The sequence below is a fragment of the Talpa occidentalis genome, unplaced genomic scaffold (genome assembly GCF_014898055.3).
Source record: "Talpa occidentalis isolate TD23 unplaced genomic scaffold, MPIMG_talOcc4v2.1 talOcc4.7, whole genome shotgun sequence".
In the NCBI taxonomy this organism is placed as follows: domain Eukaryota; kingdom Metazoa; phylum Chordata; class Mammalia; order Eulipotyphla; family Talpidae; genus Talpa; species Talpa occidentalis.
In genome coordinates this window covers 22,624,894-22,652,837 of record NW_023605083.1, presented here as the reverse complement: position 1 = coordinate 22,652,837, position 27,944 = coordinate 22,624,894, and the positions used below count along the sequence as shown (strand labels likewise).

Genomic DNA, 27,944 nt, shown 5'->3' with positions numbered 1-27,944 from the left:
AGATGTATCCAGTGTTTTATTACAAGTCTCTTTGGCTCTAGGCCTTCATGTTGAGCCTGGGAGTCTAGTCCTAACGTTCTGTCTAAAATGCTCCTTAGCCCCTCAACAGATTTACCCACCTATGTCTTAGCGACCAGCTCTGCAAACCCAGTTATGTTGGGAGGGCAGTCAATCCATAAAAGGTCCTGTTTATCACCTCTTCCCAAGAGGAACCATTACATATTTCAGAACTCCAGGGTAACTAGCTGGCTTCTGTAGAAGAAATTGGCAACTTCTATTACAAATATAATGTGAAGTTATACTACTGCTAGTTTTTAGGTTTCATGAGTATAGGGAGTGTGTTTCCCTTATTCACCAAAATATATTCAGTATCTAGGATATTATCTGTCATTTAAAGATTTTCAATAAAGTTTTAAACATTGACTCCACTTTGTGCTAGACTTGCTCATCTTTATAATAGCCATATGTGATTTTTAAAATTTAAATAAAAATGCTATTCTTCAGTCACATTTTAAGTGCTCACACATTATAGATGTTTGATAGCCCATGGGACCCAGTGACTATGGTATTAGATAGAGCAGATATACAATATTTCCATCTTCTCAGAAAGTTCTATGGGATAGCACTGTGCTAGAACTCTTTTCAGTTAAATGTCACAAAAACTGCTTGAGGCAGGGAGTAGGGTCTATTTTGCTGATGAAGAAACTGAAGGTCAGAAAATAAGTATCCCTAATGTCATACACATGGGATTTGAACATAGATTTTGCTGCTTCCAAAATTTGTGCTATTTTGTTGCAAAGTACTCAATGAAAATTGGCTCAATCTGATTATATTATCTTTGGGCTATGGAAAGAGGAAAAGGAGTCCCAACTCAAAAGAATTGAGTGATTTGTTCATTGACTTGCTGGGCTAATGACAAAACCAGGAATAGAATACAAGTAGGATTCTTCAGGTAAACCAGATCTCTAGAAACAGGTCTCCACTTCTTAAGAATAGCATTTCTCAAAATATCTGTGATGAAGAACCAATTTTCTTTTAAATTTCTAATGTTAGATTTATGGTTTTGTGACGTATACCAAAAAAATGAATTACTGATATCAATAAATATCAGAAAGATCAATACAGTAATAAAATAATTAGTATTCATTTCTAAATATTTATACTCAATTTCTGTACTTATGGAATGCTAACAAATATTTTAACTACCAGCATCAGCCCAGGTACCACATTTTGAATAATTCTGCCCTAAGAAACTTAGGCAGAACTTTGCAGAACTTAAAACAGGCCAAATATGCTGGTTTATGGTTTTATAAGAATCACAGGGCACAGCAGTCCTGACCTAAGGCTTAAGAGAGACCTTCACTGAAAATCAAAAATTCCAGGACAATTCCCATGGGCTACCTCTGGGTTCCTCTCAAATGCAAATCCTCTTGGAGGAGATTGTAATGCTGGGTAAAGGCTCTCAAATTCCATGCCAATGTCAGGATGGTCATGAGGGAATTACTAAAAATCTGATCACGAAGAAATGACTAAATTCCCTCATGGGGTCTGGTCATGAGGGAATTAACTAAAAATCTGATGTACAAAGCAAAAGCAGAATTAAGGACGGACTGAGTTCATAAACTCAGGAAACTGCTGGAGATGAGTATCAAACCCTAGATGAAAATCAGAATGGAAAGGAACATGTGAAATCAGGGGTTGAGAAAGAGAAAACCAGGGAAACAGTGGTAAGTGGCATCCTACAAGACCAACCTTTGTTTCTGCCCCTGAGTTATTGTGAACCAGTACCAGTCACTTATACCTTGGTGCAAATCTTTTCTGCGTAGGACAGACAGAAAGAAGTGGCAAATAAGCCTAAAGCAGATGAGGGAGAGATATTTCTCCAGCCAGACATTTCCTAGGCTGAATATCTAAACTACAACCCCTCAGTCTCTGAGTACCTGGGGCCTCATATAAAGGGGCAGATAAAGGAATGAGAAGTGGAGCTCTTCTTTGTTCACATTTTTTGTCTAGGGCTCAGATTTTATATTATACATTATTCATTCTGAGGTGTCGAGTCCAGGTAGATAGATATTTGGACTTCTACAATAGATGTGGACTTATTTGGATTTACTTTTGTTCGTTTTCTCAATAACTAATAACTAATTATTCCATCAATGGACTTTCTCTTTTTCAGACACAGAAAGAGATCATTCACCTCAAGGATGGAAGGGACCACGTAACCATAAATGGAGCTGAGTGGCCAGGTGAGACTGTATAACCAGGAAGACAGGTGAGCTAAAAAAAACAACAAAAGGAGAGGGGAGTTCTTGTGATTGCCCCTGACTTGTAACCCTGTGGTGCTGGGAAAGAGACATGGAAGGAGACATGTGGAGGAGAGCTATGTGGAGACATTTGGGAAGCAACATGTAGATGAGAGACACATGGGGAGCTGATAATGGCAGTTACTTTGTCCCAGCTTTCAGGAAAGGACCTGCTTCAGAGCCACTTTCCTATGAATGCTATACAAATATGCCAAAAAGTGCCTTAATTTGTGGCACGCTTTCAGGCCACAGTGACCCCACTTCAGCCACTGTTTGGGCATCTACGCATAAGAGAATGGGTAATTTGGGGTATTTTATTGTTAAAAATATGTTTTCTTCTCCTCTTTCTCTATGTATACTAGTTCTATTAATGTTCTTTCACACTAACAGTTTGCTTTGCCTTTGTGCACATAGATGGCTGGACCCCTTCAGACTGTGTGAGTTTGGGGGTCCTAGGGTACCTGTTGGTCACATGCTAGCACTCAGATTTCAGGTACTAGTCACAAACTGAGCTGGTTGCCTCTGCTTCTGACAAACTAAATATAAATCTGGTAGTAAATGGGTTTCCCAAGGCATCTAGCAAAATTAATAGAACCGAATGGAATTTTTAAGAAGAGAAAGAATGTGAATACAGAAGTACAGACAGTTGTTGAAATCAATCAGGCTGATTGTGTTACAGAGACATCTCCATAAAAGGAGGAGTACCATGTTCCCTCCTGCCCCACCCCTTCTCTCCCGCCCAGATCAGCAATCTTAGCAGCCTGGTGAAACTATATAACACAGAAGACAGGTGGGTTGTGGGGGTGAGGCAAGAAAAAAAAAAGAATTGTTCCCTGGTACTGCTGGGAAGGACACGTGGAAGGAGACAAGTGGAAGAAAGACATGTAGAGACAAGTAGGTGAGAGACAAAAGGGGAGGCTGACATTGGCAGCAATTTTCTTGATTTGTATTTTGATTTTGCTCCTTTTGCCCCAGCTTTCTGGGACCTGCTTCAAAACTCCTTTTCTATGGTTCCCTGCCAGAAGGTGCCTTAGATTTATGCCAGCTTTCAAGCCTTAGTGGTCCCACTTTAGGCCAATCTTGTTCGGTTGGGCATTTGCCTATGAGGGCATATATAGTTTGAGGTGTTTTATAGGTAAAAACATGCTTTCTTCTCCTCCTCCCTATGCATGCTAAGAGTCTTTGTTTTTATGAGGTAGAGGGCAAAACCCCTTTAATATATGCAAGTTTGGGGGTCCCTGGATACCCTTTAGACCTGCTAACAATAGGATAAAAAATCTGAGACCCTGAAGAAGCCGTGGAGCAGCAGGCCTGGGTCATGTTGTAAAATGGATATTTCTAGCTTTCTCCAGAAAGCTGCCTTCTCTTTTGTAATCTAAGAGCCACATGTTGTAACATCAAAACTGTGTTAGGTAAATGATAGAAATATCTAAACAATTTCATATCAACTATTCAGAATATGCAACTGTTCAATTTAGATTCCTACTGAATAGATCCCCAAAATTTCAGAAGCACTAATTGTAAAATTTTCAAATTCCAGATCTGTGTCTGGCTCAGATATAAAACATAACTCAGAAGCACAAAATATGACTGGGGACCGTGACAGATTGGAAAACTTCATCCCTGTCAACATGGCACTAGCCTAAATTGCTACAGAAAATGGAAATCCAGAATTTTGTATAAAATCTCCTAGCTATTAGATGCTGGCCAAAAGTATTTTAGAGGTCACACAAACCAAATAAAATATACCCATAGGCTTATTGAATGTTGTCAATGACCAGTTTGCAACTTCTGTCTCAGAGAGGAAATATTGTCAGGAAAAGAACTTAGGATCTGAGTAATGAAGGCAGAAACATCTTTTTGAATAATTAAAGAATGCTCAACAACTTGCAATCTTAAATGGCATCCCACATAGTCTTAATTGCACCATTAATAGATTAGTCTTTTGGAATAACAGGGTATCACAACCATTTTTAACCAATTCTTTTCTTTATAAACAGAAAAATCTCAACCCTCTGTTAATGGTATATGAAATTCAAAGTAAAGTAACTGTCTTGACCAAAAAAGTCCAATTACAGAAATGGGATTAATTCCCCTAGTTATAGGGGCCTCCCTGGTGGTGCAAGGGGTTAAGATACAACCTATGAAGCTATCTGCAACCACTGCAGCATGAGTTCGATCCCTGGCCAGGGAGGTGACCCACATGGTGCAGCAGACCTCTCCTGACTCGCCCACTGCTCCCCTCAGCAGTGTATTTCAGTCTGCCTGTTCTGTTCCCCACTCTGTCTGTGGTGAATCCTCTCACTCCCCCCCCATCTTTGGCCTGTGCCCCAGTTCTTGTCTGTAGAAATAAAATAAATCTTAAAAAAAAAAAATTCCCCTAGTTATATATAGTCACCTCGTCCATCCTCTAACAGAGGAGCACAGGAAAGTCAGGCAAATGAGAGAGTGATGCTCCTCCTTTCTCTCCCTCACTCCTCCCTGGCACTTGAGGACACATGCTATGATGTAAAGAAGTCAGGACCACTTAGATGTTACATAGAAGACACATATAGGGATATTGCTGCCACTATTATTTATAACACAACAAATTGCTAACAATCAAATATGTATCATAGAAGAATAGATGAATAGGAATACTATAAAATAATTAAAATGAAAGCACCAAAACTAAATGTATTTTTGAGATGGATAAATCTGAACAATATAATTTTGAGAGTAAAGACAGATCACAGATCATAGAATGATATACATAATGTAATTGTAGAGAATTTTAAAACATATAAACCCCCTTAGAAGTTTATGGAAACAACCATATGAACTAAAAGTAGCAAAACACCAAATTCAACCTCTTAAACTGGGGAGTGAGTACGCAGGTATTCATTATATTATTCTCTATATTCCTTTTTTTTTTTAAAGATTTATTTATTTATTTATTTATTATTTATTTATTTGTTTATTTATACAAGCACTGGGTACAGTCAGAAGCACGGGGGGGGGGGGGGGAGAGAATTCACCAGAGTCAGAGCGGGGAACAGAACAGGCAGACTGATGAAGTACACTGCTGAGGGGAGCAGTGGGTGTGGCAGGAGAGGTCTGTCAGGCCAGCAGCCCAGGATCGAACTGGTGCTGCAGGGGCTGAGGGCAGCTTTGTAGCCCAGTGCTCAACCACTGCTCCACGAGAGGAGGCCCTATTCTCTATATTCTTTATGAAATTTTTATTTTTATTAAGAAGAGGCCATGCTTTTAGTTAAGAGATTTGATTCAAGTTTTTCCTGTACCTCTCTTGGTTTCAGCTTTGTTGTCTGTAATTTGAGAATACACTACACTGTACTTCCTTGCTTGATCTATAAGACAACCACCCCCAACATATCTCTCTTTAATTTTCCCTCTGTATGCTACAGTCCATACTAATCTTAACTGCATGATCACAACATTATTTTCAGGCTTTTCCATACATATGCATTTTATATCAACCTGGTCAATGTAATAAAGTAATAATATTAATGCAATTACAAAATATTTAGTATTTGTCTTATGTTTTTATTTTGTGATAAATATATAAGTAGCTAATTTTGACCATGTTTGCTCATTACTAAAAGATAAATTTTGTTTAATTTTAGTTAAGAGTGCCAGTTCAAAAGAACAACATAAAATTTTAGAACATTTAAAAAATTACATTATATTTTGAATATAGAAATAGAAAATAAAAAACATAAAGTAAAATAATTAATAATGCATTGCCTAGAAATTACCATGGTTAATATTTAAAACTGGCATTTAATTCCTAATATTTTTTAATTTTTATAAAATTAATTTAATATATAGCTTAATACGTTTTATTTTACTTAATTTTTCATTAATATGAATTATATACTAAAATATGATTAATGGCTTTATGATATTTTATTGAATACATTTACTAGGATTTATCTAACTGATGCCCTATTATGGATATTTAGCATCTACCTGATAGAAGTAATTTTTTTTTTGCTTTTTAAACATTATCAATTAAACAATTAAGAGCTTTACAGACTTGTACATGAATCTTTATGTACAACTCTGAAAATTACCATGTAATAAAATCAATGATATGGAATTACTGGGGTGAAGCTCTAGGCATTCATTAAAATTCTCAAAATGTATTGCAAATTGTCCTCTAAAAAGTTGTACCAATTTATACCGGCAATATGTGAAAGAGCTTTTGTTTTGTCACACTTGTTCTGACACTGGGAATTATTGTTTTTAAATTGTGCTAATTTGAAAATTATGTCATTATTATTTTAATGTTAACTTTAAAGTTATTTGTGAAAGAAAATATACCTATGGGCTTTTGTCTTTGGGAATTGCCTGTGTATATCTTTAGTCATCATTTTATTGTCTTATATTAATGTTAACTTTTTTTTTTGCTACTATGTATTCTAGAAATTTTCCATTGACTTTTCATTTACTTTTAAATTGTTTAATGTTTTAGTAAAATTGGGATGCACAGTAGTAGGTTAGAAACATAAATGTTTCATATGCCATATATTATTAACAGAAAACAAGTGTATTATAACATTTATGATAGGTAAAAAGTTTACATCGATAGGACCTATAGTTCCCAACTTACTATGTTATATATTTCTAGGAAGCAGGTATAGCATCTTCCTTTTCCTTTGAAAGCTTCCATATTGTGTAATTACACCTGGCTTATTTCACTGAGAATAATCACTCCCAGCTCCTCCATGTTGCTACAAAGGGCATGAGTTTATCTTTTTTGATTGCTGAATAGTATTCCATTGTGTATATATGCCACATCTTTTTCACCTAGTCATCTATTTTTGCGGCATTTAGGTTTTTTCCATATCTTAGCTATTGTAAATAGTGCTGCAATAAATAAGGGAGTGCAGGTTTCCTTTCGAATTAATTTTTTCCTAGGACCTTTGGTTAGATTCCTAGGAGCTAAAGCAATTGAATTTCTCAGTTTTGAATCATGAAAATTCGTGATTCATGATTCAAGATTCATGATTCATCATCTTCCTCTTAAACTGTAAGCTCCTCGAGGGGAGGGAGTAGATTTTCTCATTCCTGCAGCATCTTATAGGTGATAAGATACTTTATGAATGATAGGCTCTGATGTTCGTACTTCTTTTTTTTTTTTTTTTTTTTTTTTAATAGAGGCATGTTTTTTTTTTTTTTTATTTATTTATTTGTTTGGTTTGTTTGTACATGCACTGGGTACAGTCAGAAGCACGGGAGGGTGAGAGAATTCACCAGAGCCAGAGCGGGGAGCAGAGCAGGCAGAAGGACCAAAGCACACTGCTGAGGGGAGCAGCGGGCGGCAGGAGAGGTCTGCGTGCCATGTGGGACCCTCCTCCGGTGGCCGGGAGCAGCCGGGGATCGAACCAGCGCCGCAGAGGCCGCGGGCAGCTTCGCAACCCAGTGCTCAACCGCTGCGCCACCGGGGAGGCCCTGATGTTCGTACTTCTTATGACCATAATGTGATTAGCTAAAAAGTATATAATGCAATCCTTAGGACAAAAGAACTAGATGAGTTCTAAATCTTTTGTTTTTAGTATTTTTTACAAAAGGAGCAAAAAAAGGAATTATGAGGAATTGAGAGACCAAACAAACAAAAATCACCTATGATCTCATCATTCAAGCATGGGTTTTCATTTTTGCTATTAATATTTGCTTTGCCCAAACATGTATATAATTTCAGCTGTAGTTATAACATCTAATTTTCTATCCTTTTTGCAAATTTGTCATTGTACCATAAGCTCACACCTATGTTGCTAACTAGTCTTCCTAATTATCATTTTTAATGGCTACATGGGTATCTGAGATGGAATTGGGTCTGATCTCTATCATCTGACCACTGTAAGTTCATCTTTTCACCAGTTGACCACAGTGGCATTTCAGTTTCCTAAAGATTAATGTCATTCAGAGCAGTATTTAGAAATCTTTGAAAAGTCTGGGTATTTCCATTTCTCCCAGTGCACAGACACCTTAGTCAATGACTTCAAATATCTTTCAGGATAGCTTGAAGAAAATCCACAGTAAGTGGCCTAGTTGCAGGGTTCTTCCTTAAGGAATCTCATCTTCCTCTTCAACAAGTAACTTCAGGTCTGTGAATTGGTAAAGTCTTGGAAATGGGGAAGAAACTGTGATTCTCAATTGTTAGAATGAAAGTCAGCTATCAATTACGTAGACTGAGTAATGCTTTGGTAAACAGATCACCTACTTAATCCTTAGGGCCACCAAAGAGTCCTATGAGTAAAAAATTATGATTATCACACTGACATCTCATCTCCACTGAAACCAGAAAATCTGTCTCATGATTTCCCATGAACACCTTTGGCCTATGAAAACTGCCACCTGGTTAATTTTTCAAATGCTTTAGGGCACAATAGGGTGAGGGAAGAACACAGGATTACACATGATAAATTACTCCATTATTCCTGTCTCCCTAAGCCTTTAGAGTCTTCCTTATACTGTTCTAGAGAAATTCTGTCAACATCACCAAATTCAGCCTATAAAGGCTGAAGTGCAGGCTTCAGCCAAAGAACTAATAAGCAAGGTGAGTGACTCTCAGCTGCTCTAACTAATAAATTTGTTTCTGTTTGCTTTTGCTATATAACAAAACTTAGTGGCTTGTGATTGTCATTTATGTTTTTAAGATTTTGCAGGGTACTATATGGGGGCTGGGCTCAGCTGGGGCAACCATTTCTGCTTTAAATAGTGTCAGCTGAACTCACTCATGCATCTGTAGTCAGGATGGCTGGTGGATGACTGGTCTCAGTCAGCTTAACTCACATCCCCCTGCAATTGGTGCTTACTGTTGATTGGGCCTTGTGTTTCCAGCAGACTAGTCTATGCTTCTTTAACATACACACTAGTCCACAAATAGAAAAAAAAAAAAAGTTGGGGGGGGGGACTGTGGGAGGGCAGAAGAGAGACAACTCCAATGTACAAGTGCTTTTCATGTTTCTGTTTGCATCACATTTGCTAATGTGTCATTGGCCAAAGCAAATTACATACATGAAGACATGATAGACAAAGTGACGTTAATTCCTAGGGGTCATTGCTGTAACAATCTAAACAGCATTAAGTCCAAAAATCTCTGGAAAGTATATTATATCAGTTATCACGTTTTAACTCTGCCCCTACATGTGTTCTTCTTGTTCAAATACCTTTAGACTCCATTGCCATAGAAATTAATCAGGTTTCTTCTAATATAAATTTAGCAAAAGATTGTCATTCTTTTGGAGTATAAGCCTTTGTCTCCTGAACCAGATGTTGCCCTTTGTCCCCATGAATATGTTGGGATCTAACTCCAGATAAAAGCCTGAAAACCATGACAATTGGGAGCACTGGGGTTTATTTTTTTTTTTTTATTTTTTTTTTTTAAGATTTTCTTTTTTTTTTTTTTTTTTTTTAATAGAGGCATGTTTTATTTATTTATTTGTTTTGGTTGTTTGTTTGTTTTGTTTATACATGCACTGGGTACAGTCAGAAGCACGGGAGGGTGAGAGAATTCACCAGAGCCAGAGCGGGGAGCAGAGCAGGCAGAAGGACCGAAGGACACTGCTGAGGGGAGCAGCGGGCGGCAGGAGAGGTCTGCGCGCCATGTGGGACCCTCCTCCGGTGGCCGGGGAGCAGCCGGGGATCGAACCGGCGTCACAGAGGCCTCGGGCAGCTTCGCAACCCAACGCTCAACCGCTGCGCCACCGGGGAGGTCCCAGCACTGGGGTTTAAAAAGAACGTTCTGGGTTTTAAAAAGAGATTCTCACACAAAGCAACTGCCTCATTGCTAATTACAGGTTTTCAAGCAAAAAAAAAAAAAAAAGACTAGCATCAACAGACAGGAAATGAAAGATTTACTAACAAGGGAAGATCATGGTTACTTTGGGGTTCAAGATTCTCTGTTTCATTCAAGTCCACCCATATGTTTCCATTCCAAGTGTCAGAGTTCTACTTCCAAATTACAACCTAAATGCTTATAGATGAGAGCTGGTAATGTGTGAATGCTTGATTCGTGTCTGATGTTTTAACCATGTCTGTCCTATAACTAGAAAGAATAAGAGATACTTTTAGCCCTTCTATGCTCTGAATATTATTTCAGCTAAAAGCTCTGAACTTATAATTTTCTTCTGCAAGCAATCTAGTGCAACTGTCCCCCATTCGTATTCTTTATAGCCATCTTTTCTACCAAAATGATCAAATGCGATATTTACTTCATCTCCAAAAGTCTACCTTCCATTGGCACTCAAATCTAGGAAGACTAAAAAATAATTTTATGAATGCTATTGTATGCTGTAGATTACCAGTGTCCCAGAGTGCTTGGCAAAGAGTTTGGCTTTGAGTTTCAGACAAATTATTTCTAGAATCCTGTTTTTAAAATAGTTTCCTAGAACCACTGTATCAGCTAGGATCTAGTCAGGAAAATAGAGTGGAGTTAAACTGGGAATTATTTATAACAATATTAGAAAACAGAAAAAAAGGGGGGATATCAAAGAAAATAAAATATTAGAAGCACACAGAATAACTATCTTTTTGCAAACTGTTGCTGCAAGAGTGACATATTCAGGAACTGGAAATAGGAAGGAATTCTACCCCTCCCATCTTTCAGTACCCTAAAGTTTCCCGTTTACCAAACTAAATAGGAAGCCAGCTTACAAGGAAGACTGGCCAATGAGGCTTGCCAAATTCCAGTCATCCTAGCACACTAGAGCAGAGCAATGGAAAGCAGGCTTGTAGCTGAAAACAGGAGGTAAATAAAACCCACACCTGAATCAAAACTTTTCTGGATAAATGGAGAAGTTATTCCTGGGGAGAAGAAAATACAAAGATTATGAATTCCAATTAGATAGTAGTACAAGGAGCTTTCCTAAACTCTGTAGTATCTGACCATGTAACAAGGGTCCAGTATATATTTATTTGTTGATTAGCTGACCAAGAAATAGCAATTGGGTAACTGCTTTGGCTATGAGTATAGGACAAAATTAATTTATTTGTACACACATTTCGCAGAGGTTGTTTCAGAATTCATTTGGTTGAAAATGAAACAAAGCCTAATGCAAACTGACTTGAATTAAGAACAGAATATAACAGGGCCTCCCCAGTGGCGCAGTGGTTGAGCGCTGGGTTGCTAAGCTGCCAGAAGCTTCTTTAGCGCCGGGTGGATCCCCGGCTGCTCCCCGGCCACCACCGGAAGAGGGTCCCACATGGCGCGCAGACCTCTCCTGCTGCCCGCTTCTCCCCTCAGCAGTGTACTTCTGTCCTTCTGCCTGCTCTGCTCCCTGCTCTGGCTCTGGTGAATTCTCTCACCCTCCCGTGCTTCTGACTGTACCCAGTGCTTCTATAAATAAATAAATAAATATTAAAAAACAATCTATAAAAAAAAAGAACAGAATATAACAGATGGCCAAGAGGCACATGAAAATGCCTATCATTTATCATTCAGGAAATGCAAATCAAAACCATGAGATACCAACTTATACCCATGAGAATGGTCATATCAAAAAGACCAGAAACAAATGCTACTGAGGGTGTGGCATAAAAGAAACATCTTACAATATTAATGGGGAGGTAGACTGGCCTGGCCTTTATGTGCCAGACATTGTTGTAATTGTTTTCATGTGTCATTGTTTTCATTTAAACTTCACAACTCAATGAAGTAGGGACTATTATTGTCTGTATTTTACATGTAAGCAAAATAAGGCCCAAAGAAATTAGACAAATTGCTCACATCACACAGCAGAACTAGTTCTTGATTCTAGTCATATTGACAAGAAGTCAGAGATCTGGGCCTGTAATGCAGTCAAGACCTCATGATATGGTATTTTGTAATTATATGTGTTTGATTTTCTCCAAAAACCTGTGAGGTGCTTTGGATCAGGAGCTGAGTTTTTATTCATTTTAGGTAGTCCTAGAACACAGTATAGGGGTTGGCACATATAAAAGATGCTTAACCAATACTGTAGAATTGAATTGAAGGCACTGTGCATGGAGTCTTTAGATAAGAGGCCAACATGGAAAAATGTGTTAGTGAAACCCAAGTATGTCCAATGGAGAGGGACCTGTCTCACTGGCCCATGTACTCCTACCACATGTCATTCCAGGGGCAATGACTGTGTTAGATCACATAGTTTGATGACATCAGTCATTAAAGTTATTCTAGTTATCACCATTCCTGCCCCATCCTTTTCCATGGCTGCTGAGCAACCTGATTATAATTTGACTTCTCATATAGACATTTTTATGAGAATAGAATGTTCAAAGCAATTTATTTATTTATTTATTTATGTATTCATACAATATTTATTTATTTATACAGACCAGAGGCGCGGAAGGGTGAGAGGATTCACCAGAGACAGAGTGGGGAGCAGAATAGGCAGACAGACCAAAAGCACTGCTGAGGGGAATAGCGGGCAAGGCAGGAGAGGTCTGCCACGCCATGTGGGAATCTCCCTGGTGGGTCGGGAATGGATCCTGCACTGCAGAGGCTGGAGACAGCTTCACAGCGCTGTGCTCAATCCACTGCGCCACCAGGGAGGCCCCCAAAATAATTTCTGATTTGCCTCAGAATAGCATGTTAATGGTATTTCTTATTATAGAAAAGTTAGGAATTTGGCTCACACAATCCAGTTTTTCAGTCTGAGGGTACAGACAAAATAAATTTCTTGGACTTTTAAGATAAGACTTGGTGATGCCAACAAGAAATTATTTTCCTATAAAATACAAATGGTGGTCATCATATAGCTAGATGCCTATGACTTACATTCTCTATAACAACGTATTCGCGATAGCAGGCTCCTCTTAAGAGAAGTAAACTCAAAGAGAGTAGCTTGTTTTCATTCTGCTTGTTCTGTAAAAAAGAATTCCATGTTAAAACAGAATAGCTGCAAGAAGTACAGGGGAAGCAACTAATGCCCAGAATTTGGGGTTGGTCAGTTTGAAGAAAAATATAATCAGTTTGCTGTCAAATCAGGAAACTGCCCAGGATCTCTGTTCCCTTTATTTTAAAATTCAAAGATCAAACATTCAGCTTACAAGTTATTTATAATTTCAATCAAAACAAAATTTAAACAGGCCTTTTAAATCATTACATTGGTAAAAGCATTTTACATTATAACATAATGCTCCAGAATGTTCTTAAAATGGCAGACTCAAATTGTTAGATATAAATCAGTGCAAATTTTTGAAAGGTGATTTGCTATAGGTCGCATACCATACAATTTTGTCATACCATTTGTTCAGTAATACTGTATCTGAAAGTCTGCTATCACCTAAGGAAATAATCCAAAAATATGGAAAAAGTTATAGACATGGAGTGTTCACTGCAAATATAAATATTTAATGATTAAAAAGAAAACTGTCATAACAGTAGATGAAAAAAGAAACATACAAAACTCTATACTCAATCTTAAATTTAAAAATAAGTTAACAAAAAATATGCAACAAAGATTCACGCATTTTCCTGAAAATAACATTCCAATAACTTCTTAAAGAAAACCCATAGACTGAAGTGAGACATGTAGTATATTTAAAATACATCAATTATGGCACTATATATATATTTATATATATAAATATATATATATATCCCCAAACTGAAAATAACTTGTCAAAATGGACATGAGTTAGTCATAGATATGTGTGTTTGCATTACAGACAACTATCTAGTCATAAAAATGACACAAAGATTACATGGAAATATGCAATAGTTGTTATGATATAATTTTAGGTGAAAAAATAGTTTCTATATATTGAACACTTACTCTGAGCTGGTAACTATTTCACTCAATTTACATACATTATCTCCTTTCATGTTCACAAAATACGATGGGTAGAGAGGGTATTATCCTTATTGTACACGTGAAAATTGAGACAAAGTTGTTTAGTAATTAGAGCCAGGATTCAAAGCTAAGTTAACTGAGGTCAAAGCTGTTTCTCCATATCCAACATATTATAAAAGTCTTAGCACCCTGAGGATAATGTGTGTGTGTGAGAGACAGGAGAATGTGAGAAAACACTGATAAGAAGTATACTAAAGCATTAATAGGGCTTTTTTAAGTGGTGGAGTTGTATGTAATCTCTGCCCTTTCTCTATTTTACATGATTCTTTGTAATGTATAGTACTTTTGTAAAGTATTTTATGTGCTCACTTCAGCAGCATATGTATAAAATTAGAACAATCCAGAGATTAGCATGATTCCTCTGCAGGAATGACACACAATTTTATAAAGCATTTCATATAAAAATGATATATATTATACTATTAATAGATGCTAGAAAGCCTTTGACAAAGTACAATACCCATTTATGATAAAGGCCCTTGGAATTATCGGGATACAAGGAACATACCTCAACATCACAAAGGGCATATATGACAAGCCCACAACCAATATCATTCTCAATGGTGAAAAGCTGAAAGCATTTCCATTAAGATCTGGAACAAGACAAGGATGTCCACCCTCATCACTGCTTTTCAATATAATACTGAAAGTGCTAGTCAGAGCAGTAAGACAAGAGAAAGACATACAAGGAATCCAAATAGGCAAGGAAGAAGTCAAACTATCACTAATGGCAGATGATATGATAATATACATAGAGAACCCCAAAAACTCCACAGAAAAACTAATTAAACTAATCAATCAGTTTAGTAAAGTGGCAGGATACAAAATCAACACACAAAAATCAGTAGCCTTCCTAAACACAAACAATAAATCTGAAGAAGAAGAAATCAAAAAAACCATCCCTTTTATTATTGAAACAAAAAAAAAAAATCAAATACTTGGGAATAAATCTAACAAAAGAGGTAAAGGACCTATACAAAGAAACCATAAAACACTGTTAAAAGAAATAGAAGAAGGGCCTCCCCGGTGGCGCAGCAGTTGAGCGCTGGGTTGTGAAGCTGCCCGTGGCCTCTGCTGTGCTGGTTCTATCCCTGGCTGCTCCCCAGCCACCGGAGGAGGGTCCCACATGGCGCGCAGAACTCTCCTGCCGCCCGCTGCTCCCCTCAGCAGTGTATTTCTGTCCTTCTGCCTGCTCTGCTCCCCACTCTGGCTCTGGTGAATTCTCTCACCCTCCCGTGCTTCTGACTGTACCCAGTGCTTGTATAAACAAAACAAACAAACAAACAAATAAATAAATAAAACATGTCTCTATAAAAAAAAAAAAGAAATAGAAGAAGACACAAAGAAATGGAAAGACATCCTCTACTGATGGATTGGAAGAATTAACATTATCAAAATGGCCATCCTAGCAAAAGCAATTTACAGATTCACTGCTATTCCAATAAAAATTTCAATGACATTCTTCAAAGAAATAGAACAAATATTGATGAAATTCATATGAATCACCAAAAATTCCAAAGAGCCAAATCTCTCCTGAAAAAAAAAGAGAAGGGAATGGAGGCATCACACGCCCAGATTTCAAACTATACTACAAAGCCATAATAATCAAAACTGCATGGTTTTGGAACAAGAACAGACACACGGACCAATGGAACCAATGGAACCAGAAATAAACCCACAGATTTACAGTCAACTATTTTTGACAAAGGAGCAAAGAATATGCAATGGTGCAAAGAAAGTTTGTTCAATAAATGGTGCTGAGAAAACTGGGTTGCTACATGCAAAAGAATGAAGCTTGACTACTACCTCACACCATGCACAAAACCAAAAATTATATAGAAGGAAACCATAAAATATATAGAAGGAAATATAGGTAAAATACTACATGACATGCACCTCAAAAACATCTTTACAGATACATCACCCAAAGCAGTGATAGTGAAGGCAAAGATAAATAGCTGGGACTACATCAAATTAAAGAGCTTCTGTACAGCAAAAGAGACAACAACCAAAACAAAAAGAAACCCTACCGACTGGGAGAATATTTTTGCACACAACACTAATGATAAAGGACTGATCACAAAAATCTACAAAGAGCTGATGAGACTCAAAAAAAAAAAAAACAAAAAACCAAAGAAAATAATCCAGTCAACAAATGGGCAGAAGAGCTAAAAAGAAACTTCTCTGAAGAGGAAATGCAAATGGCCAACAGGCATATGAAAAAATGTTCAACATCACTTGCAATCAGGGAAATGCAAATCAAAACTACAATGAAATACCATCTCACACCAGTGAGAATGGCACATATTTAAAAAACTAGCAACAACGAATGTTGGCAAGGATGTGGAGAAAAAGGAACTCTCCTGCATTGCTGGTGGGAGTGCAAACTGGTCCCAACCACTATGGAAAACTGTGTGGAGCTTCCTCAACCTACTAAAGATAGAGCTTCCATATGATCCAGCAATTCCACTCCTAAGTAGTTACTCAAAGGATACAGAATCATTAATTCCAAATGGCACCTGCACCCCTCTGTTTATAGCAGCACTATTTACAATAGCTAAGCTTTGGAAACAACCCAAATGCCCAAAAATAGATGACTGGATCAAGAAGATGTGGTGCATATACACAATGGAATATTACTCAGCCATCAAAAAAATAAACTCATGCAATTTGTAGCAACATGGATGGAGCTAGAAGGGATCATGCTTAGCGAAATAAGCCAGAAAGAACAAGAAAAATAGGAATTTAGAAAACCTAAATAAGGGACCAGGAAAAAGACTAATTATAATAAAGAAAATATCAAAATCAACAGCAACTATAAACCAGAGACACACTACCAGAGGTGGGGGGTGTGGGGGGGTAGGAGAGGAGGGATTAGGGTCAAAATAAGGGGGGTGGAATTGTATGAGGAATATAACCAAAATGAAAATGCATGCATTGTGCAAAATGAAAAATGATGTAAGAATTATATAAAATAAAATATATTAAATAAAAAATAAATAAACAATATATTTACATAGAGTATATATTTTATAAAATATATTTATCTTGTATCTATATATATTGCATATCTAATAATTATGTTATTTACATATAATCAGATCATTTATTACACAATCATATATTGTGTATATATATAAATTTTTAAATATTTGTCCTCTGTGGGGATTACTTTCAGAGTCCTCTTATTTGCTTATTTTTTACATGCTTGGAAGAGAATCTTTTTTTTTTTTTTTTTTTTTTTTTTTTTTAATTTTCTAGAGGCATGTCTTATTTATTTATTTATTATTTGTTTGTTTGGTTTATACATGCACTGGGTACAGTCAGAAGCACGGGAGGGTGAGAGAATTCACCAGAGGCAGAGCGGGGAGCAGAGCAGGCAGAAGGACCGAAGTACACTGCTGAGGGGAGCAGCGGGCGGCAGGAGAGGTCTGCGCACCATGCGGGACCCTCCTCCGGTGGCCGGGGAGCAGCTGGGGATCGAATCGGCGCCACAGAGGCCGCGGGCAGCTTCGCAACCCAGCGCTCAACCGCTGCGCCACCGGGGAGGCCCTTGGAAGAGAATCTGAAAGCTCATGTTCCTTTTTTTGTTTTTCTCCCTCCCTTCCTCTCTTTTGCTTTTTCGATTATAAATTTAAAATGGCAGTAGCAGAAATGATCTCTGTTGATGTGATAAGGTTATGGCAGTTTTAATTTCTTTTATCTTCTTATATTGGAAAGGTTTAAAAAACACATTTTAACAATCTGAAAAATAATCTTTAAGCTTACTGTTTTAAATTATTAAATTTAAATGTAAAACATTTTGAAGTTTTAGACTTTCAGTGTCTATTGAAAATATACCAAATATATGGTGTTTTTGGCAAAACTTTTATTTGCATAACCTGTTTTTTTCCCTCGCGTCAAGTACAAACTTTCACCTGTGTTTTTAGGAGGCCTTAAAGAGAAACTAAAAGGAAAGTTTACCAAATGAAAGTCTGAAAAGCTGCTGGCTTGCCAGCACCCTGCCTGCTTAATGAAATGTCACATTGGGCCTCCGCACACGATGCATGACTGGGTTGTCATGGAGCATATGACACACATGTGAGAGGATGAGCCACTCACGTCCTTTCCAAGTAGTGCTCTGGGGAGTTGTCTTCAAGAGCCACCTTCTTGAAGGCAGAAAATGTAAGAGTGGGAAATGAGAGGGGTCTTTCCAACAACTTAAAAACTTTTCTGAGTATTCCAAAAATGAAGAAAAGGAAAAAACAATGAGAGTGAGATGCTGGAATGTGACATTTACAAACTGTTAGAGAAAGTTCCAGTCTGACAGATTCCAGCTATGTCTCCTGAGAGGCAAAATGAAAAGGTCAAGTCCAGGTTGATATAGGCGGTACTTTCCTGTGTGTTCACCAACGAGACAGAGAATTTATAGGACTACCCCCCAAATTATCCCCTCCCTTTCAGGGCTGTCTGGGGAAAGGCAGTTGGTCTAGTACCCAGGGTTTATCAAGTTTCTGTCTTGGGACTTTGAATCTGCAGCTAGGACTGTGAATAATGTGAGGGATAATAAGAATGTATTAGATATTCTCACTCTTATGACAGTATTTTACATTTATAGGGCACTGAAGAAATATATCACAAACAGGGAAATTTGTATAAAAAACATGATCACACACAAGTATCTGAGGAGTAGAAACAGACCATAAAACTCTGGTATTCAGAGCAGGTGGGAGCTCCCTATGGAAGGAGAAACACAAGAGATCACGTAGAGGATGAGAAATGTGCTAGGCCTGAAAATTTTTCAGTGATGAGTAGGGAGTAGTATTGGGGGCAGGGCTGATATTCAAAAACTTCACTAACCCACCAGTAGTGGTACTGGTTAATCAAAAAGGATGCCACTCTAAATGTTGGAAAAGCATCCTTGAACTCCTGCTAAATCAGGAGTTACTGTTTGTTAGACTGGGGGCAGGGGATATCTGGGGTCTTGGAGAAGGGCCAAGGCACAGATGGCTCAGGGTGGAGCTGGGACACTCATGGCACTTGGAGAAGTAGCTATTTTCTATCTGGTTTTATCTTCTACAATAATGCAGCCATACTAGTGAGTATCTGTTGAAAAGAAGACTTTAATGGGAGTAAATGGTAATAACTAGAATATCTAATATTTGCTTTCCCATAAGGTACTTCATTTGATATACCTATCTGTCTGTCTACCTGTTTGACTAATTAGCCCTCTATCTTCCAACCTTCCTGTCTGTGTATTTGTCAGTCTATCTGTCTCTCAACTAGAGAATGAAAACACAGGCAAAGGTACAAAGTGGGGGCTTCCCCAGTGGCGCAGCAGGTTGAGCGCAGCACTGTGAAGCTGTCTGCAGCCTCTGCAGCATGGGTTTGATTTCCGGCCTGCCAGGGAGATTCCCACATAGCACAGCAGACCTCTCCTGTCCCACCCACTGCTCCCCTCAGCAGTGCTTTTGGTCCATCTGCCTTTTCTGCTCCCCACTCTGTTTCTGGTGAATCCTCACCCTCCTGCGCCTCTGGCCTCTACCCCAGCTATTGTATAAATAAAAAATAAATCTTAAAAAAAGGGGGGGGGGGCTTCCCCGGTGGCACAGCCATTGAGTTCTGGGATGCGAAGCTGCCGCAGCCTCTGCAGCGCAGGTTCGATCCCCGGCCATGGGTGAGGCACCCACATGGTGCGCAGACCTCTCCTGCAGCGCCCACTGCTCCCCTCAGCAGTGTGTTTCGTCGGTCTGTCTCTTCTGCTCCCTGCTCTGGCTCTGGTGAATTCTCTCACCCTCCTGCGCTTCTGACTGTACCCAGTGCTTGAATAAATAAATCTTTAAAAAAAAAAAAAAAAAAAGGTACAAAGTGGGAATAAAAGTGGCCTCCAGTCACCTTTCATTTGGTTATTAAGTCATTCCTTTAATAAACTAAGAGCCCCTAAGTGTTGAACACTCACCTGGGCCCCTTCAGGGGCTCTGTGTTGAAAACCTGCACAGAGTTGGAATTGTCACATGGGATTTGGACCTTAGGCAACAAACACTGATAATTTTTAAGGAAATAGAACAAAATACACTAGAATTTTTATGGAACCACAAAAGACACAGAATAGGTAAAACAATCTTGAGAAAAAAGATGGAAGCACCATGATACCCAAGTTCAAACTGTATTACAAAGTGATATTAATTTTAAAAATTATGGTATTGGAATAAAAATAGACACATGACTCAACGGAATAGAATGAGAGCCCAGAAATAAACCCACACTTATATCAATATTTAATTTATGGCAACGAAGCTATGACCATATAACAGAGAAAGGAAAATCTCGTCAACAAGTGATTTTAGAAAACTAGACAGTTCCATGCAAAAAAGAATAAAGTTGGATTACTCCTCAACTCCAAACACAAAAAATAAATTCAAAATGGATTAAAATCCTGGATATAAGCCCCAAACACCATACAATACATAAAAATAGAAGGTGGCATATTCCATTATATCAGCATCAGAGATGTCTTTGTGGAATTAACCCCAATGGCAATGGAAATGAAAGGAAAAACTGGAACCATGTTAAATAAAAAAGCCTCTGCAGAGTTAAAGAAAATATCAGCAAAACAAAAAGATAGCCTACTAAGTGGGAGAAGATACTTGCCTCATATGTCTAGTAAGGGTTTGGTACCCTGAGTATATAAGGAACTCATGCAACCCAACAACAACAACCCAAAACTTTCCAAACAACTCAGTTTTTAAAAATGGACAGAAGATTTGAATAGACATTTGCCCAAAGTGGACATACAAGTGGCCAACAGGCACATGAAAAAAATGTTTATCCTCACTGTAAGAGAAATACAAATCAAAACTTTAAAAGACACCATACCTGTGAGAATGGCTTACATTAAAAAAGGAACTCTTGTAAACTGTTGGTAGGAATGCAAATTGGTGCAACCATTTTGGAAAAGAATATGAAATTTCCTAAAAAACAAAACAAAAAACCACACTGATAGCTACCACATGACCCAGCAATCTTATTTCTAGTTAACTATCTTAAGAATATGAAATTGTTAACTCACAAAGATAAATGCACTCCCATATTCATTTAAGTATTATTCACAATAGTTAAGATACAGACACAACCTAAATGCCTAAAGGAGATGTGGAATATATACACAATGAAAAAAGATGAAAAATTGCCATTTGCAGGAAAATGGAAGAAACTCAAGGGGATTGTGCAAGTGAAATAAATCTGAAGGAAAAAAACAAAAATTGGATGATTTTACCTATATGTACAATATAAGAAAACAAAGCAGATGGATGGATAAGGCAAAATAAATACAAAGCAATGGACATTGATAATAGAACTGAGGTTACCAGAGGAAGAAAGATAGATGAGGGGCCCAATGGATAGTGGTGTCTTTTTATGGTGGTTTTGTTGAAAATAATGAACAAACAAACATGCTCTTGCAAGTCAGAAACTGCAAATGTCATCAGAAGGAAACGAGTGATAATTTGACTACGGATCTATGTCAGGTTTTGAAGGAGGCAGGTCTGACAGGGAACCAAGAACAGAAACATTGTCATTGTGTTGTCTTAAATGATGGGCTATCAAATATTGCAAACAAGAGTAAAAAGGAAACAAAGCTTAAACCAATTGCATTCGACATTAGTAACAAATCATCGTCATAATAACTTAGATTTCTGTGGCATGTTAAAATTTGTGAAGCATTTTCAAGTGCCTAGTTGAACTTTATTACTAGCTGGTAAAGGAGTAGGGCAAATATTCTCACATTATAGATAAGGAAACTTAGGTTTAGAGAAGTTAAGTAACTTGCCCAGTTTCTCTCTAGGGAGAGTTACCAGTTGGGTAGTTAATGAGATGATATAGAAACAGAATATCTTGATTTTCATCACAGCATATAGCAAAGTATTGCATTTATATGCATGTGAATAAGTTAATATGGTTGTGAGAAGAAATCAGGCTGACAAATTTAACTATTAAAAATTGGTTTCTTTTTGTTTACTTCTCTTATTGGTGACTTGGAAGAAAACGTTAAAGATGTGCTTAAAAAATTTGAAGATCAGTAAAACAAGGGAAGATAGTTAATTAGATAAAAGTTTTCTTACTTGAAATTCCAGCGTGAATCTCTAGTTCAAGACCAAGAAGGTGGAAAGTAAAATCTTATTTCTGAGCCACATACCTGCTATGGAAGGAACTTATTTTGCTGGGAGTTAATATGAAAAGTTGTGGGGGCTTAGAATAAAATGAGTATGAAATAATATAGTATAACACAATATACTCATAAACTACAAATGTGTCATAACTACAAATGTGGTTGAATTGAATCTAATTGCTGAAAAGTTAAGGAGAACTTCAGCATCCCTGATAGTTGGATATTGTTCAGAACAGCAAATAAATAGTCTTGCTGTATCTACTATATTTAAAACAGCCTTTATCTAGAATATTTTATTCTATTCTGTGCCCCACTTGTTAGTTGGGACAATGACAGATGTGAATAATCTGGAAGAAGGTACACTGTAGACTTGGAGTCCCTGGAGGAATTAAGGAGTTCAGTGTATTTCTTTTAGAAAAGAAGTATTAAGGGAAGACAGGAAAGACAAGCTTAACGGGTACAAATTACACTGAAATAGACTTTGGCCCAGAACTGGAAATAATTCACCAATAACTAGAGCTGTTCATCAAAGATTAATCTGGTTTCTGGAAAAATTCACAAAGCCAGCAACTGTCATATTTCAGGATATTCTAGAAAGTATTCTTCCTTTAGGTCTCTTGTTTGCATACAATTACATACTCTGTCAAATAGCTATAAAGTTTCTCAATCTCTTGCTTTCTTGCTTAAGTCTTTGCAAACCAGTTACCATTTGTGTATTGGCATAAATGCATAGATCACACTTTTAGAAACACTGGTATCAATTCACTTTCAGTTACAACAGCTTTACCAAGGGTTACTTCTAAGATAAATCTAGCCATTTGATCCTGTTAGTGGTCTCTACTATTAATTAATTATAATTTTTTTATTTCCTCTTTCTGTCATTTTTTTTTTTTAAATTCAACCCACAGGCCTACTTAAGACTTCCTTTAATTCTTTATGGAGGAAATAGGAAAGATTAGGAGATTTGAATTATATTTACTTTCCAGTGGTTGTTATATAACTGGTAAAACTGTTATTTTTATCATCTCAAAGAATATAAAGTTGCCTATTGCACCAGTAGGGTAAAATCTCAATATTTGCATGTTTCTTTCCCTGCTTTTTCCCTTTCCTGACCCTGCACCCACACTTTAGAGGAACCAAATACCAGTACAAATGTGGTAAGAAATGAACACGCAAGGAGAGTTACCATCTGTGATATGCATCCAATTTGGTCTTTTTGTTGTCTTATTGTCACATTTCATCTAAAAACCAGCCCAGATACCACCATATCACTCTCCAGATCACCCCTTTGTCATCCTATTTGTGGTAACATGATTTTTAAAAAAAGATTTATTTATTTATGCATACAAGTACTGGGGTACAGGCCGAGGTGTGAGGGGGGTGAGAGGATTCACCAGAGACAGAGTGGGGAACAGAACAGGCAGATTGACTGATATACAATGTTGAGGGGAGCAGCTGGCAAGCCAGGAGATGTCTGCTGAACCATGTGGGTATCTCCCTGGCCAGGTATCAAACTCGTGCTGAAGTGGCAGCGGATAGCTTCATAGTGCTGCATTTTAAACCCTTGCACCACTAGGGAGGCCCAGTAACATGACTTTTTTTAAAATCACAGTGATGATAATATCATAAACCTAAGGGGTTTCTATGCCGGTTTCCCAGAAACAGTTTGGAGGGAGTGATATTTCTCTTTTACTTCCTCTCCTACAAAGGTCGCTTCTGCCCACCTTAAACTTATTCTTCAACCTAATCTTTTTTTTTTTTTAAAGATTTATTTATTTATTTATACAAGCACTGGGTACAGTCAGAAGCGCGGGAGAGTGAGAGAATTCACCAGAGCCAGAGCGGGGAACAGAGCAGGCAGAAGGACCGAAGTACACTGCTGAGGGGAGCAGCGGGCGGCAGGAGAGGTCTGCGCGCCATACGGGACCCTCCTCCGGTGGCCGGGGAGCAGCCGGGGATCGAACCGGCGCTGCAGAGGCTGCGGGCAGCTTCGCAACCCAGCGCTCAACCGCTGCGCCACCGGGGAGGCCCAACCTAATCTTTTTAATGGGAAATTAGTTAATGATTCATAAGGATACACCCAGTATCCTACTTCAGTAGTTCACCAAAGCCATAGTCAATCCCTCACACAAATCAAGTCTAATTAATGGTCTTCAAGTGCTGAAGCCCCACTTGAACTTGGATTTTCCCCCCAGATTGAATTCCTCTTGGACAAAAAGAATCTGAGCAGCCCATCTGCAGAGGATTGAGCAAAATCCCAGAGCCAATTGCTCTGATGCCTCCAAATTCTCTTCCTAGGGTAGGTAAGAGAGTGGACAATAGAGGTTTTGGAGGGCATATCTAAGGAGATCTGGAAATGTGTAGAAACCTCACTAAACCACTTAAAAGACAAGATCTCAAAGCTCCATTTTACTAAAAGGATTCTAGTAAGTATTAGTGAAAGGAAGTGTGAAGGCTAGTCAGTACCTATCAGAACCAGCAAAGAAATAGGTTGCTCAGAATCAACACCAAATTGTCATGTCTTCAGATTTAGGGGAACATGAGGGATACTGACAATATGATTTGATCAAAAGATGTAGAGGTTAGGGCCTCCCTGGTGGCGCAGCGGTTGAGCACTGGGTTGCGAAGCTGCCCGCAGCCTCTGTGGCACCGGTTCGATCCCCGGCTGCTCCCCGGCCACTGGAGGAGGGTCCCACATGGCGCGCAGACCTCTCCTGCCGCCCGCTGCTCCCCTCAGCAGTGTACTTCGGTCCTTCTGCCTGCTCTGCTCCCCGCTCTGGCTCTGGTGAATTCTCTCACCCTCCCGCGCTTCTGACTGTACCCAGTGCATGTATAAACAAAACAAACAAACAAATAAATAAATAAATAAAGCATGCCTCTATAAAAAAAAAAAAAAAAAAGATGTAGAGGTTATTGAAAGAGGCAGTCTCTAAAATATCCTGAGAACAAAAGGAGGTAATGACAAAATCATGAATTTACATAAAGGTGCTGAATTCAGAAACAAAACAGAATGTGTTGCATTGTGAAAATGAGGTTCCCACAACTGCTAAGGGCCTGGAGTTTTGATGAAAGGCATAATCCAGGCAAAGAAGCATCTTGATCCAATCTTTTAAATGAGGCTTATTTGACCTGTTTTGCAAGATCCTTCAGTTGTTATTGGATGAGGCTCTCTCTAACAACTTGAGAACAAGATCTAGACACATTTTATCTCCATAGGTTTGTGCAATGCTCTGAAAAATGAAGTAGACACAGGATTTGCCGGGAGTTTACAGCTCCAATTGACGATAAAAAGAGGAAGTGCAAAGTGCTAGTAATCCTCAACCAAAATATCCAGAATTTCACTTTGGGACTGTGAAAGAGATTCATTCCTTTGAGAAACATTGATACCTTGCAAAAACCCAACTTGGGCTTTGCCTCTTTTACATCATCTTTTTCTCATTTAGGTCAGTTTCTGAAGATATAACTGTATTTCTGCAGTAAGGGGAAATAAGAATCTTGAATACTGTATGCAACCATGTGACTTCTGGATAAATTGTTATTCAAAGCAAAACCTAAGTATAACATACACACGCACCCACACAGAGAAAAGAAATGGGGGTAAGATCTCTAAATTTCCCTTTATCTCTTACCAAATTTTAATCTCAGGACCATGATCTCAGATCTAATGCAGTAAACAACTGGGAAGAGTTTGGGAGTGCTTGCCTTCTTTATATGGTTTTCAAAAGAAAGCTGAAGTGATCTAATTCCTTTGGATACCACATAGCAGGCTGTTAAATTTCATAATTTATGCTACGGAATTGCTTTGAGGCTGAGTTCTGTTACTTCAAACTTTTAAGCACCAAAACTATGCATGGCTTCACATGCAACAGAAAACACATGACATTCTTACCAGGTGGTTGGTGCTGTTCCTTAAACTTTACAACTACTAACTCATTTAATCTTCATAATAAATTTCTCATTTGACAAATGAGGAACAGAGAGCAATTTGTGCAAAGCCTCAGAATTAGTAAATGGCAAAGCCATTACAGGAACCTGGCAATCTTTCTCCAGGTTCCAAGCACTATACTTGATTGTCGTAGCTAGCAATTCATTTCCCCATTGAAAACCTAGGTTGACTCATTCTATCCACCCTCCTTCCCCAGTATATCTGCTTGAATAACTGAATTACAAGTTCAATAAAGTTGGATTCTCTACCAACTCTCCTTCCCAAGGTCTATGGCAGAAGCTGGCTCTTTTCCCACATAGACTTGCACACTTACCATCCAAAGAAGCACATTAGAAAACTAACACTCTGCCCTCATTAATGGGGGGAAGAAGGTGAGTTTTCTTGTTCATTTAGTAGGAAGTTTCTTAATTTGAGGGGTTTTCTTCTCCCCTCCTTCCACTACTGCCACGGAAGAAGGTCTCCTGGGTATCAGTTTCATGTGGTGGGCTTCAAATGAGACAGGTCATGTGCTCCTGATTCCGTAACTCTTTTCCTTATCTCTACTACTGACTGCATGTTCCACATGCAGAGGAGTTTAAGCATGAATTGTAAGAACTTTGCTACTTGAGAACACAGATAAACCCCATCAGCTTTCACTTTCTCAACTGGAAGTGTATCAACATGGTTAAGAAAAAGAAAGAAACCCTCAAGTTATTATATTAGTAATTTTGTCCTTTGGCTTATAGAGCTGAAATGGCATCCAACATCATCTCCCACATTTTACAGATAAGAAAGCAGACCCAGGGGGAATGCTCATGATAAAATGACAAGTTTGTGAGAGAGATATAGGTTTATTTTCTTTTAAAAATGAAAAGAATATAAATTAATTAGCCTGTCAGGATTTCTAGAAAAGACTTATGACAGGAGGTCAGCAAAAAGTTGCTTTACAGGGAAAACTTCATTTACCACCCCAACACACATTCTAGGGCTTATACAGCACCATGAAAATGGAGGAGCTCCTGACCTTTGGTTTCTTAGCTACTGAGCCACTCACTAACCATCACTAACTGGTCCTTTAGCATCTGCTGGACCCTATTGCCCTTGACAGGCTGCAGACAAAGGTCTGCACACAAGATTACAGGTCTGCCACAAGAAACTTTTCCACTGGTTTTAGAACCAACAGGCCAGGGCAACACAGTCATCTATATAAGCCTCTTCCACTAGGGACCTCATCTGCTTTGGTGTACTTTGCAAAAGTGCAATCAGATCCCCAACTCTTTTTTTTTTTAAGATTTATTTATTTATTTATTTATACAAGCACTGGGTACAGTCAGAAGTGCTGGAGGGTGAGAAAATTCACCAGAGCCAGAGCGGAGAGCAGAGCAGGCAAACTGACGAAGTACACTCTGAGGGGAGCAGCAGGCGGCAGGAGAGGTCTGCGCACCATGTGGGACCCTCGCCCGGCTGCCGGGGATCGAACCAGTGCTGCAGAGGCGGCTGGCAGCCTTTCAACCCAGTGGTCAACCGCTGTACCACTGGGGGGGGCCCAGCTCCCCAACTCTTATAGCTAGAACCTACCAGCAAATTTGTTCCTCCCAAAACTTTATCTGTGCCAGTCTCATGCATTCTCCCTTTTCCTTTGGGTCAGGCCACATCCTTTCCCCTTCCCATCCCAAACTCCAGTTCCACCAGCCCAGAGACTCCCTTAAGCAAGGATAATAATGCAT

The 27,944-nt window shown here is 38.4% G+C and overlaps 1 protein-coding gene and 1 long non-coding RNA gene across 3 annotated transcripts in view; one reads left to right on the top strand and one right to left on the bottom strand.

Annotated features, from left to right (window-relative positions):
• The window catches only part of CD274 (CD274 molecule), a 214,385-nt gene extending 212,079 nt beyond the window's left edge, over nt 1-2,306 (top strand). Inside the window, exon 10 of one of the 2 annotated variants that reach the window (XR_005121922.2) lies at nt 2,177-2,306. The gene's annotated coding sequence lies outside the window, so the exon portion shown is untranslated. The remainder of the gene's footprint in view (nt 1-2,176) is intronic. The other variant, XR_008549727.1, reaches the window with a different exon arrangement.
• LOC129144913 (uncharacterized) overlaps nt 1-27,944 on the bottom strand; it is a 59,183-nt gene that overhangs the window by 10,884 nt on the left and 20,355 nt on the right. The window contains exon 3 of the long non-coding RNA XR_008549728.1: nt 13,069-13,155. This is a non-coding gene — a long non-coding RNA (uncharacterized LOC129144913). The remainder of the gene's footprint in view (nt 1-13,068; nt 13,156-27,944) is intronic.